Source organism: Erithacus rubecula, assembly GCF_903797595.1.
Source record: "Erithacus rubecula genome assembly, chromosome: 2".
Taxonomy (NCBI): Eukaryota; Metazoa; Chordata; class Aves; order Passeriformes; family Muscicapidae; genus Erithacus; species Erithacus rubecula.
In genome coordinates, this window is record NC_136685.1 from 65,437,392 (window position 1) to 65,454,772 (window position 17,381).

Here is a 17,381-nt window from a genome sequence, read left to right on the forward strand (position 1 = left end):
AGCAAGTATTACTACACTTCTCTGTAGGTGGCAAACATAATACAAGCATTGGCAATTCAGCAAATAAACTAAGGGCAATTTTCAAATGCTGTAATGGGAATGCCAGGATAATTAAAGGTCAGTAAAACACATACACAGTGGCAAGGATCCTAACACTTATAAAATAGCTTGAGGAAGATGTTAGAAAGGTTCTTTTAACTCTCTGAATATACAATCAATGAATGACAATCATAAAATGATAAAAAAATGTATGAAAACATAGATATTCATTTATGCATCTACCTAGGCATCACAGGAGTGTTTCAAGGATCTGATTAGTTTTTGCATTTTCAAAAAGAAAGACTTTGGACATAAAACCAGTTGCAATCTATTTTTATTTTTAAGCCCTTGTATGGTTAGGGCTGGTCTGCAATCTGCCAAAGAGAAAGCTGGACAAAGCTAAAATTAATAGATTCCCAATTCTCCTTTAACTGTGGATCTAAGGACAGTATTCCAAGATTCCATACTGCTTAAGTACACTTTCCTGTGGTTGGTTTTGAGTCAAATCTATCCCCTGTGTTTTCTCTCATACAGCTCACAATATATTTTTCCATCAGAAACTGACTCAATGGCCTCTTTTCCCCATAGGGATGAAGAAAAAGGACACTGAAGGAACACTTTTTGGGAATGCCTGCTGCAGGAAGCATCATAAACATTTTCCTCTGCTCCTTTGGTTTTTGGCTGCTCTGCCACTGCAGCCAACTGGGGGGGGACAGCTCCTGCCTCCCACCTCCTGTGGAGGGAATTCCTTCCTTCCTCCTCATTTCATGGGTGAAGCCACATCCCTCATCACCACACACAGCCAGACAACCTGTCTTATCAGCAACACACAAACACCTCCTCTAATAAAGAATGACTACACTCTACTGTTTGAAACCATAAAGCAAATTTACCACAGGAAAGTCCCAAACCAAAAACCACCCTGTTCCAGCCATTTGATTCAGTGAGTCCTTTGGTGTACAGTTCTCATGGAAGACACAATAATAGAATAAAAAATACAAGTTAGCATTTTAAAAACTAAGGAAGTCCCCAATAAGACCACAGCTGTGGGAACGTTAAACCATTGTCTTTCTCATTGTTCCTACTGAAGTTTCATATTTTCTGCAATATCCCTGTACATAGTTGAGGCACTCCATACACTCGTGTCTAAGGTAACCCTACTAATTTTGCATATATGACAGATGTGTTTTGGAAAACAATTATGCAGAGCAAGAGAAGGCAGTATCCTGAGCCTAAATTAATCAATACAAATGTGGCACAGTACACATGTGCCATGTGGCACCATAAATGAAGATACAAAAGCAAAAGTAACAAAAAAAGCTAAAGAAACCATTTTTATCAACTAAAAAAAATTCTGTAAAATTATATAATACAAATCTATGAAATCTAAATGAACGGCCATTTTTGTAAATCCATTCCAATGTTATCAATATTGTGAATTTTTTTAAATGAAGCAATGAAAGTATTAATATTATAATATTGTATTTAATATTTATTATTAATACTTAACATTTAATTACTATTATATATTAATTATAATATTAATTATTCAGTTATAACATATCCCAGATAAAATGTAATGATTCTTAATTTGGCATCATGTCTGTTTTTGATATTTGCATTACATGTTAAATTATAAACATTAGAGAATCTATCAAAATGTCAGGTGATAATGCTGATAATTTCAAAGAAGGTTTTCTATTTTCAGGGAGTATTTAGAAGGTCAATTCTGACAGAAAATCAAACTACAATTCAAAGCCCTCAGTATTCTTCAGAACAGATTTTTCTGCCTTCTATATAGTAGCTGTTAATGTCTTTGTCTTTGGTCTGGTGTTCAATTACATAAAACTTTTAGATATTCTAGTACATTTAAATATGAACTCTTGCCAGAGAAGCATTATTTTAAAATATATTTGAATATACTCAAAAAGAAAGAACTATGAAACAGGAAAGGAAACAGTGGAAAATTAGAGTAAAAGCATTGGTGGAAATCAATGAGGAAAAAGTAGAATATACCCAAACCAAAAGTAAATTTCATTTGGATTGTCAAAATTGTTTATTGATCAAAGCGCAAGCCTAATGTGGAATAACTCAGTATCTAAGCTAATTTTGCAACTAACAATAGCAATTAAAATAAACATACATTAATTTTCAATATTTTTTAAAGCATTGTGATAGGAAAATAATTAAATTTACCTTTGCACAGTCTTTAAAAGAGAGGGTGGTGCACTTGGAAATCAGATTCAGTTTACACATATCCACATACCAGATAATCTGCCAGACAGGGACAGCTGCAGCATGAGGGGGTAAAGCAGAAACAGCCTTCACATGGGAGCCCCAGCAAAGAGCCCCAGCTGCTCCCCTCCTTACCACCTGGATGGTGCAGACTGCCCAGCTACCACCAAACCTTTGCTTTCTCCCCAGTAAACTCAGCCCTGACACACTTGCTGTGCTTCTCTTTCTAAAAGGGGAAAAAAAGACCCTAAAAATCATAGGGCAGAGACACAAAAATGCATCGATAGCAGAATTGGATTAGTGACTGCTGAGAGGAAAAGTAACTAATTTCATATTACTAACCTTACACTAAGAATTGAATCAATACTAATATGAAGTAAGCTGCACGTGGGGTACCTATTACTGAGATGTTCATAATATGGGATTACAGCTCCAACCTCCTGTGATTTTATCTTGATATGATAAATAAAGGTAAGGATTATGAGCAAGTACAACTTGTTTTTAAATAGCTTGCAGGAGATGTTTAGTAAATTTGCATACATTTTTAGATGCGTATCAACAGTGGGAAAGGTACTGCTGAAGGTAAGGGCAACAATTTTGGATCTGTGAATCTTAAACTACCTGAAAAATATGACAGTGGCTACTGTCTGCTATTAAATTAATATTAATACCTGATATTAAACAAAATCTGAAATTATAAAATATCCAGCATTTTATTCAACAAATATGGGTCTTTTGCTATTAAAATTACTATTTATCTAAAAAAATTGGATTTGAAAAAAGTTTAAATTTTTGTTAACATAGCTTTTCTGCAGCTGTGATGGTGTAAGTATAGATAAGAAACAGCCTGAAGGCATAGGTAATCTCTTTATTTTCTGATCTTCTATTAGACAAGTTGAGATAATTAGGAAAAGCAGGTTGCTTTCAGATTCAGGCTTCCATGAGACACTTTCTTTGTTGAGGAAGCTAGTGTAAAAAATATTCTGTGCCTTTATTGCAACTCCTCACACTTGTCACTACTGCACTGCATATGGGTCACAGGGTGCATTTTATCATTGATGTAATCCATGCTAAAAAAATATCCCTATTAAGAAGAGGTGGCTTCTTGTTTGTTAATGTTTTTGTTTGTTTGGTTTGGTTTTCTTAACTGATTCACTGATATGGCTAAGATGTTGTGTTAACCTCATCCCAGATAATTAGATGAAGCAAAATCCCAGGTTGAAATAGGTCAGGCATATATATTTGCTTAAATTAAAATGTTCTTCAGTTACTTGGGTAAAACAAGCAGGTGGCACAATTAAAGGCCAAAAGAACTGAGAGGCTAAGAGACTGACAGAGAAGGAGATGTTTTTGGAAACAGAGATTAAGAGATGTGGCAGCAGAAAGACTGTAAGTAGGCATAAGCTCAAAGGCTGTGCTGAATCCATTATTTTTTTGGTAACCTGGGAAGGCTTGAATTTCACTTCCCAGGCTCATCTACTGAAAAACATTTATATGCATCTCATAGTGATGATGGTTGGGTTTAACCTCAATGGAAGGTGTTTATTTGGGGGGAGTCAACCTCCAAGAGTAGCAAAATATTTTTATTCTTTCATGTAAATTGTCTGCAGAAGTCCATAGGTAATAACAGTTGATGGTTTTCTAAAACTTCCAAGAGGGCACTGAATATTCAAGACATAGCAGAACCACTTTGGATTGAGCATATGTAGGATCATGGATTTTAAACATTCTTTTGTAGGGAACACGTGTTCATAGATTTTTGGTTATGTCTCTGGTGGTTTAATTCACTACATAAACAATTAAAGTAGTTAAAATAAACTTCTTTAGGCTTCACTGACTACTGGCAAGATCACCATTGTCCATAGTGGATCATTAATATGAAGTCAACCACTTCTCTAAATTTATGCCATCCTACTCTCATTACTTGCACATTAGGTATGCTTTTTATTTTAATTTTCAATTGGTTTCTTAAAGCACTAATAGACATGGCTCTTGAAGAAGAGCCCACCAGATCTGACACAGAACTTCTGAGTCTCTATCAGAGCACCATGAAGTGGTGGAGAGACCACAGGCTACCAAGGCAGACCTGCACATGCCCGCAGGGATGTATCCAGCAGGATAAAAACCCTCGAGTGAGAAGACAGGGAAACAAAGACTGTTCAGTTCTCATGTCTGTCAAATGGGCATGATGAATAGCTATCTGGGAACAGCTAGCAAAAAACAAATGTACATATGAGCTTTGAAACCTCATTTTTAAAACACGGACTTGCACTGCAGAGTGAGACTTTACTGGAGGAAGTTTTTCTTTTGGGTTATCTTTTGTCCTCAGTGATTTCAGGACTTTTGTTCTGAAATCATTAAGAGATAATGGAGGCTCATTATTTTGAGTTACTTTCAGCACAAAAACCTCATTGGAATTGGAATCGTGTCTTTAATTAGCTTCTTGATTTGCTATTTGGGATTTCTGTGAATTAGGAGAGAGATTAAGAACTGCTAATACTCCTGCATGTGTCCTTCACTCTCACATTTTACTGGCCTCTCTAAAGGACAGAACAAGGAAATGTGAAGGTGGGTTATAAATGTATTTGTTGAATTTCTATTTTCTCTTCTGTATACTTCTAATTCCTAGACATAGTGCAATTTTATCTTGGGAAAACAGAACAAGAATGCATCTTCTAGATCACAAAGGTAATGTTAAGAAATCAAATAATGCAATCCTCCCTCCTCTCCCCCTTCAAAAGGAAGGCTACACTGAAGCTTTGCTGTCTCTCAGTGGTGTTCCAGTCTAGTTCCAGCACCCTGGAAATCCCTCCCATGCACAGTCCCTCTCTGAGCAGCTCCTGCTGGGCTGCTCCCCTCTGCAGAAGGACTAGGGCAGCATCACCCACAGGCCAGCAAACAGTCCTGAACATGAAGGAACCACGTAAACAAACTTGTTTCACTTTGAATCTAGAAATAATTTTGATTTAAAAAAAATAAAAGAAAATTACTGTCAATGGTTTGAGAGGGAGGCTCTGCTTCTCCTGTTATTTCATTCCATTCCCAAGGTGCTGTGGGCAGCAAAAATAGTTTAGATGGCTCAAGCAAGATAAAAGTGAAACTACTCTATTACAGACAGCATTGACTTGTAGGCACAAAGCAAGTTGCTTTATAAATATGTTATATAAAATAATACAAGGTTCAATTTTACTAATCTTAAGGTCAAGTAAACCTTGTTTGAACTTAACAAGAATAGTTTCCCTTTGAAATTCCTGCTCATTACTCACTTGTCACATTTAGAAAAACCTCCCAGATAATATGAAAAGCTCCTTTTTTTCACAGTTTCCTCCATGAAGACAAACTGGGCATTTCACTAAAATGATAATCCCATTTTTCTTAAAGTAAATTTTTTTATTGGACTGTGCACCAATTTTTTAGACATCTTGAGACAAACAGTTTTAATTTTCTGGTTTTTTCCTTCACAAAACAGTAACAGACACTTTACTCCAGCATGCTAAAACTTAACACTGATACAGATAAAAAAGACCCATTAAGTAATTCTATAAAATGACTTATTTCAAAGCTGTTAAAATAATACAGAATTTAAAATTCTACCACAGTTTACAGTAGACTTTTTTCTGGGGCAATGAACCACACATATTCTTCTCCATGTGTTTAATATCTTTGCTCTCATAAAGGAAAAATATAAAAAAATATACTGCTAAAGGATCTGAAGTGAGCAAAACTGGCCAGATAGCTCATCAAAAAAGTTGTACTCTGTAACTTGTGTCTTCTGTGGAGAATATGCAAGCAAGATACAAATAATAAAATAAGAAAATGCAGACATACTGTTAATTAAATTTCCCTATAAAGACAGAATTATCTTTAAAGTTATAGATAAGGCTTTCACCTTCAGATCAGTCAAATGTCTGTGGCTTTCCAATTAAGAGAGGTGATCCTACTTCCTCCTTTCCCTAAGGATATATTAATGATTTTTTTTATTGTGAAGTATCAAAAGCACTCCAAAAATTAAATTATTGGAGCACTAATAATTTTAACTTTTTAAAAAAGATTGTGTATTTCATATATTTTTCTTCTAATTAAGTATATTTATTATTTCATTACCTTTCATTTCTCTAAGATACATAATAGTTAATGTAATGCTACATGTTTGTTTTTCTATCCCTGAACATTCACAATTTCTAGGGAGCAAACTACTTCTCTTGAAATTTACTGTTTTCTAAAATATGACCATCATTCCACTGTTACTATGCTTACTAACTAAACTTTGTACTGAATTGAATACTCACAGAAATAACATGTTTATCCATCCCAAATAAAAATGAATATGTTCTGCACCACAGAGTAATTCAAAATTGAAAAATGGCCAAATATATCTGTGTTCCCTGTCTAGTGTGAGGTGAAGCTTTTCAATATCCCACTCCCAAGCAAGGCTCTGAAGCACAATGCTTCACATCAGTTGTTTTCCACTCAGTCACAATTAATCAAAACACGTGAGGATCCTTTTTTTCAAAGTAGGATGAACAGTTTATACAGCACAAATATAAACGCACATTTATTTAGAGGCGACTTCTCTGGTCATATTTACTGGAAAACCAACCAGTTCCTAGAGTAAGGGGACTCCTTTAAATGTGCCTAAGTTCTTTAAGTTGTGTTTTTCTAAATATTTTCCTCTTTTTTTTTTTTTTTTTCCTAGAATATTACCAGCTATCCAGGATTCTCTTAGAAACAGCTTAGCTCTGAGCCTACTTGTTTTACCACGCTGCACTCTAAACCAGCATATTCATGGGATGAGTACAAATTTAACACAGACGGAGTTCAAAGGAAAGGAACTAATTTTTGACACTGAATCACCAACTGTGTGTTAAATTTAAGCAAATATTTTGAAAGTAGAACATGCAAATACCATATGGGAAACCAAAACAATAAAATTAAGATCCTAAACCAGAGAAACTTCAGTTACTTATATATTCAGAACACTACTTGGACTAGAGAAAAGTTTTCTTCAAATTATATCTTGAATGCTTGCATTTTTAATTTTTGTCAACCCATTCAATGATTATGTACTGGAACATGCTAGGTATCCAGAGTGATACTTTGTGTCTCCTCTGGAATGTGTAGGTAGAAACTAAAACTTTGGACAGGTCATTTATCTGCTAAACCAAGGCTCAGTAAGTTTTCTTTTGTCCATACTAATTCTTTTACCCAGAAAGGCAGATTTCTAATGTATTGTATTTCCCACATCTACCACAATGTACAGCATTGCTCCTGCTAATACCTATTTTCAGTGAATACTCTTTAGGTTGAGATTTCAGTCAGTCCTTTCAATGCATAGAAATAGGTGAAACATACATACATTTACTTGTAAATTTCCTGTTTCATAAATACCTTACTTTAATATTTTCATAAAACACTAGCTGACCTTACATAAGAATTTGCAACTAAGAAAAAACACTTATATTTTTTCATATGCTACTATATGTGCTTCTAACCAGAAAAACGCATTCAAGTGTTTTTTAAAAGAAAGGAGTTTAATTTGGGAAGCAGTAAAAGAAAATTCTCCAAGTATCTGGGACAGAAAGTGACTGCTTTATTGAATACACAGCACAAATGAGGAAGGAACTCTTTTTTGCAGAAACACTTATGTGTAAACCAGCAGTAAGATGCACCATCCCTTTTCAAGTGGAGAGTAAACGACAATTTAAAGTAACCAAAAAAGGATTCCTGACCAGAATATTTTCATCCTGTCTGTACAGTGCAATACATGAACCCCAGTCCTCAGCCACTCACAGTTTCAGTACAAAAATCCTTTGAAAGCAAAGCTCTGCATGGACTGTAGGGGTCTCAGATCAGAGTATCTACACTACTGAGTAGATCCTGAGGGTGATTTTTTTAATGTGATTTTTTCCTTCATACACACCTAATTGTATTTCACAATATAAATGTGGTCCTAATGAATGCATTTTTTTTCAAGAATACTATCTTTATAAAATTATACACTGTTTTTGATCTTCTAGGGCAGACTTCTGGTCTTCATATTTAGTGAGTGGGAGGTTTGGGTTTTTAAGAGAATTAAAGTGAGACTATTAACAATCCCTACACTATGCTGGAGTTTTAGCATCAGGTTCAGCCACCTTTTCCTGATTTGCTGTAGATTAGTGTAAATAATTTTCATTTGATTCTCACTATGGTTTGTTAAAACACAAGTTTGTTTAAAAACAAGTAACTTTCATCTTGGAAAAGGATCCTACAGGCAGAGGAGATAAAAAAAAAATTAGTGGCAAATGAACAGAATATTAGGACAAAATATAAGACCTAACAAGAGATGAAGGAAATGTGAAAACTCTGTCAGCAATTGTGATTTTAGAATGGGTTTTCCCCAAGCTGTTTCCCTACATGGCCTTTGCATCATGTGAGTGAAGGGGAGAAGGGCTGTGGGACCAATCCTGCACACCAGCAGAACCCCTCAAGTGGCAAAACCCAGCAGTGCTGCTTCCCCTGTTTAGTCCCCATTGCTTTCAGTATTTTAACTGCTCTGGTTTGCTGGGAAGACACTATGGTTTACACTCTATACGACTTTCACATCCTTGAAAGCAAAACACTGGTTCAATATGACACAAATGTGCACATGGCCATCAGATGCACTCTCCATAGATGAATTGCATCCTGCTTGCCCATAAGCATAGGATCCTGTACAGAATTGAACTTTTGAGAAGTTTTGAGCTCCACTGCTGTGCTGGTTTCCAAAACAGGCACTCATAGAGGCAACACTTCTGACATCACACAAGTAGAAAAGGAACCATCATGGAACGTTGGACTTTGAGAAGTCTGTGAGGAGTTGCAGTACAATCTCAATTGTACAAACAGCAATCTCAAACATATTGCTTCTGGGATGGTAAATGAGGCTGTGTGTCCTGATTCACATGAAGGAGGGTTATAAAACATCCAGAGTATCCCAGGTCATCTTTTGAGGCAAGACAACCCACAGGAACTACAAATGTGGAAAAGTGAGATACTGGGTTTTGATACTGCTGTTGCCAAGACTGCTTGGAACATTTCACTAGTTCATGACTATAGCCCCTGACTCCTTTTAAGTATAGGAGAATGAAGTAGCATTTTAGTAGACATTCCACTACCAGCTGGATATGCTCCCCAAATGAACAAAACTTTAACTAAAATAACCACAGTGATCGCAGTTCTTGTGCACTGACCCCAGTCCAGATGTCCACAGGCTGGGCAGCAGCAAATATGAAATATAGAGCAGCAAAAGAGAAGTTTGCTGGATCTGGTTGCTCTTCCAAGCTGTTGGGTTCATAGGCTGGCACACAACTGAGCTGTGTCACAGCACATCACTTTTCCACAGTGCTAGTCCAAACCTGTGGGGACTTTTCCACATTTTTATGAATTGATTCAGAGAAGGAACAGTGATGCATAAAAAGAAAAATCACCTGAGTAGCTGCAATGGCTATCCCTTGCAATCTCTCCTGATGTCATTTTCAGGGTATCTTTAGCAAATCTCATTAGAGCTCTCAGAAGAGCTTCATTCCTATCGACTGAGGAAAAGTTCTAAAGACAATTGATTAGGAAAATGTATTCAAGAACATCTCCTGTAGGAGTGGAGTTATTTCTGCTGTGTGTTTCTAAGCCCACTTTTCAGCACTAGTAAGTAGCACTTTGATACCAATGTCCAGGTAGCTGAGATGATGCGTAGCTGATAGAGATGAGACACACAGACTCTAGACATTATTTGTGGGCTGGATGACACAAATCACACACTTTTTTCACTACTGATCAGCGAGTGACTGACTGCAGCTACAGTAAAGCTCAGATTTTCCAGGATGGTATGGCAAGTTTAGACTGTTGTTTTTCCTTCCCCTAAAGGCCGACCGTACAGTCACTCAACAACAATCAGCAAGCTTTCTTCCTTGATTTTTTATTAAATAAATAATACTATTTATAACATTTATATAATAATTGTTTTATTGTGTTCACCTTCAGTATAACAAACAAACAAGTTAAAATAGGCTGTACTAGAAAACAAACAATAACCTGTCTGAAAGGCAGCATGATGTGGCCTTGACACTAGTAGATATAAATGCTGCCCTACTTCAAAGTGTTCTGCTTGCCAAGTTTCTTTCCTAGGATCTCCTAGAATTCAGACAGGCCAGCTCAGTGCCTATGTTCAATTCACTGCTGCTGTATGGGTACTTTCCCAATTGAACCACACTGACAGAAATAATGCAGACAAATAACTCTTTTCACCATTCAAATATTTTAATATACACACCACTAGTTCTACTGCAACCACTAGTGTGAGTAATGGTTTTTTAAAGGTCAAAAGTTCTACCTGATACTACTAAGTTCTCCAAAATACTCAGATTTGGTGTCTCTCCTGATGGAGGAGAACACAGTGATGACACCACATTTAGATGTCACTTTAGCTAATATATTTATAGATAAATCACCCAGCAGATACTGCTTTTCTTGAAGGCTGGCTGATATTACAACCTTCTTTTGTTCCCTCATGGAAATAACAGCTTGACTCCCAGAATGGTTTGAATATTCTCAGTAACTGGAAACTCACAGTTTTTCCAAAGCATCCTCCTTCCACACTGTGCAATATTGATCAGAATACCCAGGTAATAGCAAAGTACTTTATAAAAGGTCTAGAAGGTATGCTTCTCTGCCCCTCTCTTTGTGCCTAACTCCACATGCCTGTTGAACCCAGAATCTGTGGTGCTCTTAAGGGTTTTTTTCTCCCCCTTAGATACATGAAAAACTGCACAAAGTTCAACTTGCCAAGGCCACAGTTAATTCCTACGTTCTGAATTCTTCTTTCTGGACTCAAAAGGATCTGGGAAAGTGTCTACAGATCACCTCAACACTGCCTGAATTGAGAGCATTTGACAGAGCAATTCACTTGTTTAATCTGACTGAACACTTGTATGTGAAACACCAAGAGGAGTAACATTATCTACCTGCCAGTATATGCCAGATGTGACTTTCCAGTCAGAGCTGTCTGTGATAAAAAAACAACACAGGTATACATAGAGAAACAACAGGAAACATAATTGTGTGTCCAGCACTGAATCATGAAGGAGACAATGTTACTAAAGAAAAGGGAAGAATTCATATACAGTTTCTTCTCTCAGATTTCAAAAGTTCCCGTGCTACTGCTTCATGAAGGATATACACTTTTATCTGTGATTTCTCTCTGTCTGTGTTTGTAACATCACATAAAAAATTCCAGTGATGGGAAACTTTCATTTTATTACTACCAGCTATCCTGGAGCTGAGAAGCAACTTTATAGATACAGTATAGTATAGTATAATATAGTTCAGTATATATAGTATAGATACCATTGACTGTTGATGTCTCAAATATAAACTACAAACTACAGTTATCTAACAGCAGAGAAACACAGAATGCCCTGGGTTGGAAGGAACCTTAAAGATCATCTAGCTCCAAGCCCCTTGCCATGGGCAGGGATGCCTTCCACAAGACCAGGTGGCTCAAAACCCCATCCAAGCTGGCCTTGACAACTTCCAGGGATAGGGCATCCAAAACTTGTCCCAGAAAACTCTTCCAGTGTCTCACCACCTCTCAATAAAGAATTTCTTTCTTATATCTAGTATAAATCTATCTTTTTCCATTTGAATCTCATCCCCCTTATTGTGTCACCACATGCCCTTGTAAAAACTCCTTTCCATCTTTCTTGTAGGCTCCCTTCAGATACAGGAAGGCTGCAATTAGATCACCCCAAAGCCTTCTCTTTTCCAGGCTGAACAATCCTCTCAATTCTCTCAAACATTCCTCATTGCAGAGGTACTCTATCCCTCTATTCAACTTTGTAACCCCCCTCTGGACTCCAACACACACTTCCTGTGCTGGGCACTTCAGAGCTGGATGCAGCACTGCAGGTGGGGTCTCACCAGAGCAAAGGGACAGAATCCCCTCCCTCTCCTGCTGCCCACGCTGCTGTGGATGCAGCCCAGGACACACTTGGCTTGTTTAAATTTGCCTTTTAAACCTTTCCCATGGGCCTATATTTGAGCTTGTCCAGGTCACTAACCCTTAAAACCACTATCTACATCTAGGTTATTAAAAAAAAAAAAAAAAAATCATGTTTTTAATCTCAAGTGACTATTATCTTAACTTTTAGCATGAAAAACTTAGCAAGACTTGTCAGTCCAGCTTTCCCTCCAAAATGGGCATCACCCAGACTGTTGCAGTCAGGTTATTTGTGGGGGTGCCAACATGTGGTGTTTGGAATGAATAGTGCACAAACAAGGCTGAGCAGACTGTGCTGGTGATTAGAGAGAGACACAACACTTTGTGAGAGGAGGTATCTGAGTGAGGCCTGGGGGATCACCTCTTTGTAGAGGAAGACAAGATTTATAGTGCTGAAAGTCAGCAGTGTGTTAGGCAGACAGATTCCATTCTCACTTTAATGTAAAGCTAAGATGGCTTACGTTAAGCTAATTGTGATACAATTAATGAAAAATGGCCTAAGAGGGGATCTGGGTATCTTAAGCTTTCTAAGTTTAGGTTTTATAAAACCAGTGAACTCTTCCTGAACTTCAGCTTTTGCTCAGAAAATGTTAGAAAAGGAATTCTGTGCTGTACAGAGATCATCTTATGAGCCATTCTCTTTAGTGACTGCACCTGTTTGCCACTGTCTTGTTTATAGCACTAGTAATGGGAACAATAAGCAAGAATTATGCAATTAACTGTTTGCTTAGGTGTAAATTTCCATGCTTTTTGCCAAAGAGATGGTTTTACAAAATGCAGTTCATATTCCTTAATTGAGAACTAGTCAACTGAGGGCAATTTGAAGAAGAAAAATGGAATCAATTTTGAAAGGAAAAAAATACTAAAGGAATGGCACTCTTGGGTTAACCTGGCAATTGGAAGTTGTGAATGTAAACTTTTAAGACAACATGAGTTAAAATAAAAATAAAATAAAATAAATAAAAATAAATTTAAAAAGAATGTAAAATTGAATTGATTTAAAAATCAGAAACAGGTTGCAGAAACTTAATTTCTAAAACCATATATACATGACTATTGACTGTCCATGGTAATAGAAGGAGAGGCACTAGAATGCCAGAAGAAATAAATAGTTTATAGGGACTGTAAAAGCAGAGAAAATGAAGATAACTATGATGATGATGGACAGGACTTGAGCTTTATGCCAAACTAAGAGTACAAGACTTCCTGCTAAATTTGAGGTGAATACAAGGCAAGATTTGTTCCTTTCTTAGAATATATTCTGAGTTCTTAGTCCCCTAAAATATATTCCCATTCCAATGATCCGTAACTTCTGTAGTAAACAGTATTAGTGTAATACAATAAGCTTTGGCTGCACATCCACTGCTGTTATCTGCTTACAAATATTTAAATTGATAAAAAGCCCAGAGATCCTATATCCATATTGGTTTAGCTCTCAACTGCTGCAAAGTGAAACAGCATGCAAACCAATGTCCTGTTGCCTCTGTTCCCCAGACTGCACAGCACAGGATCAGAAATAGCTTTGTGTGTTGTTCTTTTGTGCATTCTTGCACTCTGCTTACACTTTCAATCCTAGGACATAATGCTAATGTTACTGATGAACATTCTTGTAAAGGATTTACATATGCCTCAATTTCAAACAACTATTAGAAGCAAGAAACTAAAAAGTGCAATATCATCTATAGCAAAGACAGAAATTACCAAAAACCATTATGAATTTCAGCTGTGGTCAGGAAAAATATAATCAGTTGAACATAACAGAAAACCGTGTCTGCTCAGGAGAAGAAACTGCAGGAACATATGAACTTTATAAAAGGACGTGCACAGTTAGGCTTGGTCCTCTGAAGATAATGAGAATAAGAATCTCATCAGAAGTGTTATGATGGAATAGAAGGAAAATTGGACTTGATGGGGATTGCAGACAGAAGAGACGATTTGAGCTCAGAAACAAAAAAAAAAAAAAGGACTGCTCAGCAGCAAGATGCCTTAAAGAAGGGCAAATTGAATTTTTCAGTAGCATGGAGATAATCATGTAAGAGATTATTTTTATAATATAAATCAAGACATTTTTTCATGTGGGAAATTAGAATGTCAAAGGGAAAATACAGCTAAATTATTTCAATTTACTTTTCTCTTATTTTCCTCCTATACTCTGAATGTATTTTTTTTGTATATCATACAAAAAAAAGCAAAATAAAACAAAACAACAAAAAGGTATATTTCGCTTCTAGGCATGTTGCATGCTATGTGCCTTCTTCAGTGAGGCCAAGCTAGAACACAGGCATCAAATAACATGGAGGAAAATAGAATTTTTTATGAAATATTTGCAAAAATGTCCACAAGACTTAAGAGAAGGGTATAAACTGGGTTATGCAAGTTTCCTGGTGTAATAACTTAAATCAGATATTAGATCTTGCTCTGCTCATCTGGCATAAACCAATAGCATTAGTCTTTGGTAGTCCTTCTGTCAACAGGTACCTTAGTCACTTCTCTCCATAGAGCTGACAAGTTAAACAAAATCCTATTCCAGTGCCTTTCAGGGATCTGTCTTTATTAACAATAAAAATAAGATAAACTTCAGCTCAAAAATTCTGTTGATGCTGTTTCATTTCATTGAGCCTGTTGCTAAGATGACAACTTTGGGACTCCTGAGCCCACACTCTAGATTCTATCTTCTCAGGCAGCTACTTCCCCCTCTTATATCTAGAAGTTATGAGTCATCTGCCTTCCAGTGCCAACAAATGTCTCTCAGCCTTTTTCAGGCCTGAGAGAATAACAGCAGAAGGAGATGTTCAGGCAGATTCTAATAACCTTTAAAAACAGAGTAACTGTGTGGGACAAAATTCGGTCTTAAAGGTCTTTCAGAAAACAGACGTTAGAAAGTAAATGCTAATTAATATGTCATTTCAGATAGCATGTCATACTGAAACACTATCTGATATCTACCAAGGAGAAATCTGTCTAAACCAAGCTAAACAGAGTGAGGGCTCTTAACCACTGGTGGCAGCAATTTATTCTGGCATTCCAAAACTTCATGATAATTTTTGCATTCGGAGTGTGATCTTGCACTCCTCTTCCACAAATAAAGTCAAATCACTTACCCTTTAGAAGCTGTGAAGCCAAATTAAGGCTTTAAACAGAATATGCATTTCAAATTTCCTGAAATGCCTTTATTCTAACTTGCAGAAGTTTAGAACATTTCTTATAACCATGTTACTGCTGCTGCAGGAAGCAAGTGATGCCTTAAGCTGTTCTGTGTGCAGCCAGTCTCAAAAGAATCACAGGCAGGTCCTTTTTCAGACAACCTGACTGTCAGGCTGTCTGGACAGATGGAAAGTGGCAGAATGCTGGATAGATGTTTCCAGTCTGCACAGAAAGATTTTCTTCCCACTTGAAAGAAGGTAAGGTAATTTCTATTACCCCACAATATGATATACACCTATGAGAATAAGAGAAGGTTTCTTCCCACTGAGCATGAATCAGAGCTTCAGAAGAAAAGGATGGATCCATGGTCTAATCAGCAAGACAGCTATGATAAATTAGTTAAAAGAAACAAATTCAGTTCAAAACTGACCAGCCAATAGAGTTATCTGGCAGAAAGGTATTCTATTCTTTTGAGAAAACACATAAATGTAATAGCAAGTATGACAACTTGAGAGGAATATAATAGACTATCATTGTGAAAGCTTAACTGCCAATTTGCTTTCTTACATAAGAATATCAGGGATATCTATCCCGACCACTTCAGTTATTTTAAGTAAGTGTAAAATGCCTGAGAACCATTTAATGCTAATGTTATTCCCTTGTTAACACTAAATGTCACAGCAAAACTATTGAATAACCAAAGAGAGGTTTATTTTACCACAATAATTATGATATTCCAGTGATGCCTGTGGAATTTTAATCCCTCAAATTCACCAACAATGTGTTTGTCATGGGTGGGAGCAATTAAGTCACCTGAAGACTGCAGCTGTGTCTGTGGCAAGCTTGTTTTCCTACACCTGTCATTTGCTGTGATTCATGGCATGTTTGCAAATATGTCAGGAAATGCAATATTTTTTTTATTACTCTATTGTAATGGAAAATAACTGGGAAGGTTTTTCTACCTTGGCTCCATCACAATTCTGAGAGCAAAGTTCTGGCTAGCTGGTTTGAAAGAGGCAACAAATTTATCTCCTTTCTTGGTCCTTCCCCACACATTCTTTATCTTCTACCTTTTAGTGGATTTATTCCCAGGAAAGCAGAGACACAATTCTCTGCTGTCAAAGAAATCCACAACAAAAGTTTTATACTTTTCCACAGTGCTTCACACTGTTTGTATTTTAAAGGCTAGAATACAATTTGATGTTTTATTTAATGTGTCCTGACAGTCAATAAAGTCAATAACTGTCCAAAAAAGTAATAAAGTTTTAACTGAATGATTTGAAACATTTAAACACAAATGCAAATAACAGGTTTTAAGCCTGCAAATGCCTGTAAATTTCATAGCTTTAAACTGGTGTTATTAATTGCATGTGTCAAAGTTAAGCCCAGGGAGTATTTAAAAACTTACAGGATAAGGTGTTTAGACTACTGAACATTAAAAAGCATAGTTTTTTCTAACAATTAGAGCATTAGACCAAGACTGAAGATGCACAGATTGCTTTTTGTAAGTCAGTAGCCATCTGCATTACCTGGGAAAATATTTGCATCTACTCTTCAGTTTTCTCATCAATGACATTAGAGTCAAGGACATTCTTCAGCTTTGCAAACTGATATAAAACTGTTAAAAAACATAGATTTATGTTTTGGTAGTTTCATTTTACAAGACAAACGAGCACAATAACTTCAGAGTGAAATGTGTTTTTTTCTCAACTGAAATTATGTGAAGAATTGCATTGAAGCAACCACAAATAGATTGGGATACTAGAACATGCATAAATGCTCGTTAATGGGAATCCAGTGAGACTGCTTATGTCTGGCTTTCAGCCCTAGGAGGAAATGGCTCAGAGAAAAAACCTTCCTTTGGAAAGTTATTCACTTCACATGCCTTCATTACCATCCCTTTCTGGATGAGACACCCTTTCCACAGGCACCTCTCTCTAGGATGTCCACT

General features: G+C 36.5%; 1 protein-coding gene across 6 annotated transcripts in view; it reads right to left on the bottom strand.

The window, feature by feature from the left end:
• CHRM3 (cholinergic receptor muscarinic 3) overlaps positions 1 to 17,381 on the bottom strand; it is a 251,418-nt gene that overhangs the window by 56,135 nt on the left and 177,902 nt on the right. Inside the window, exon 1 of one of the 6 annotated variants that reach the window (XM_079297864.1) lies at positions 5,973 to 5,998. The exons of the other annotated variants lie outside the window; for them this stretch is intronic. The gene's annotated coding sequence lies outside the window, so the exon portion shown is untranslated. Of the gene's footprint in view, positions 1 to 5,972; positions 5,999 to 17,381 lie in introns of those variants that run through there. 6 annotated transcript variants of the gene reach the window in all.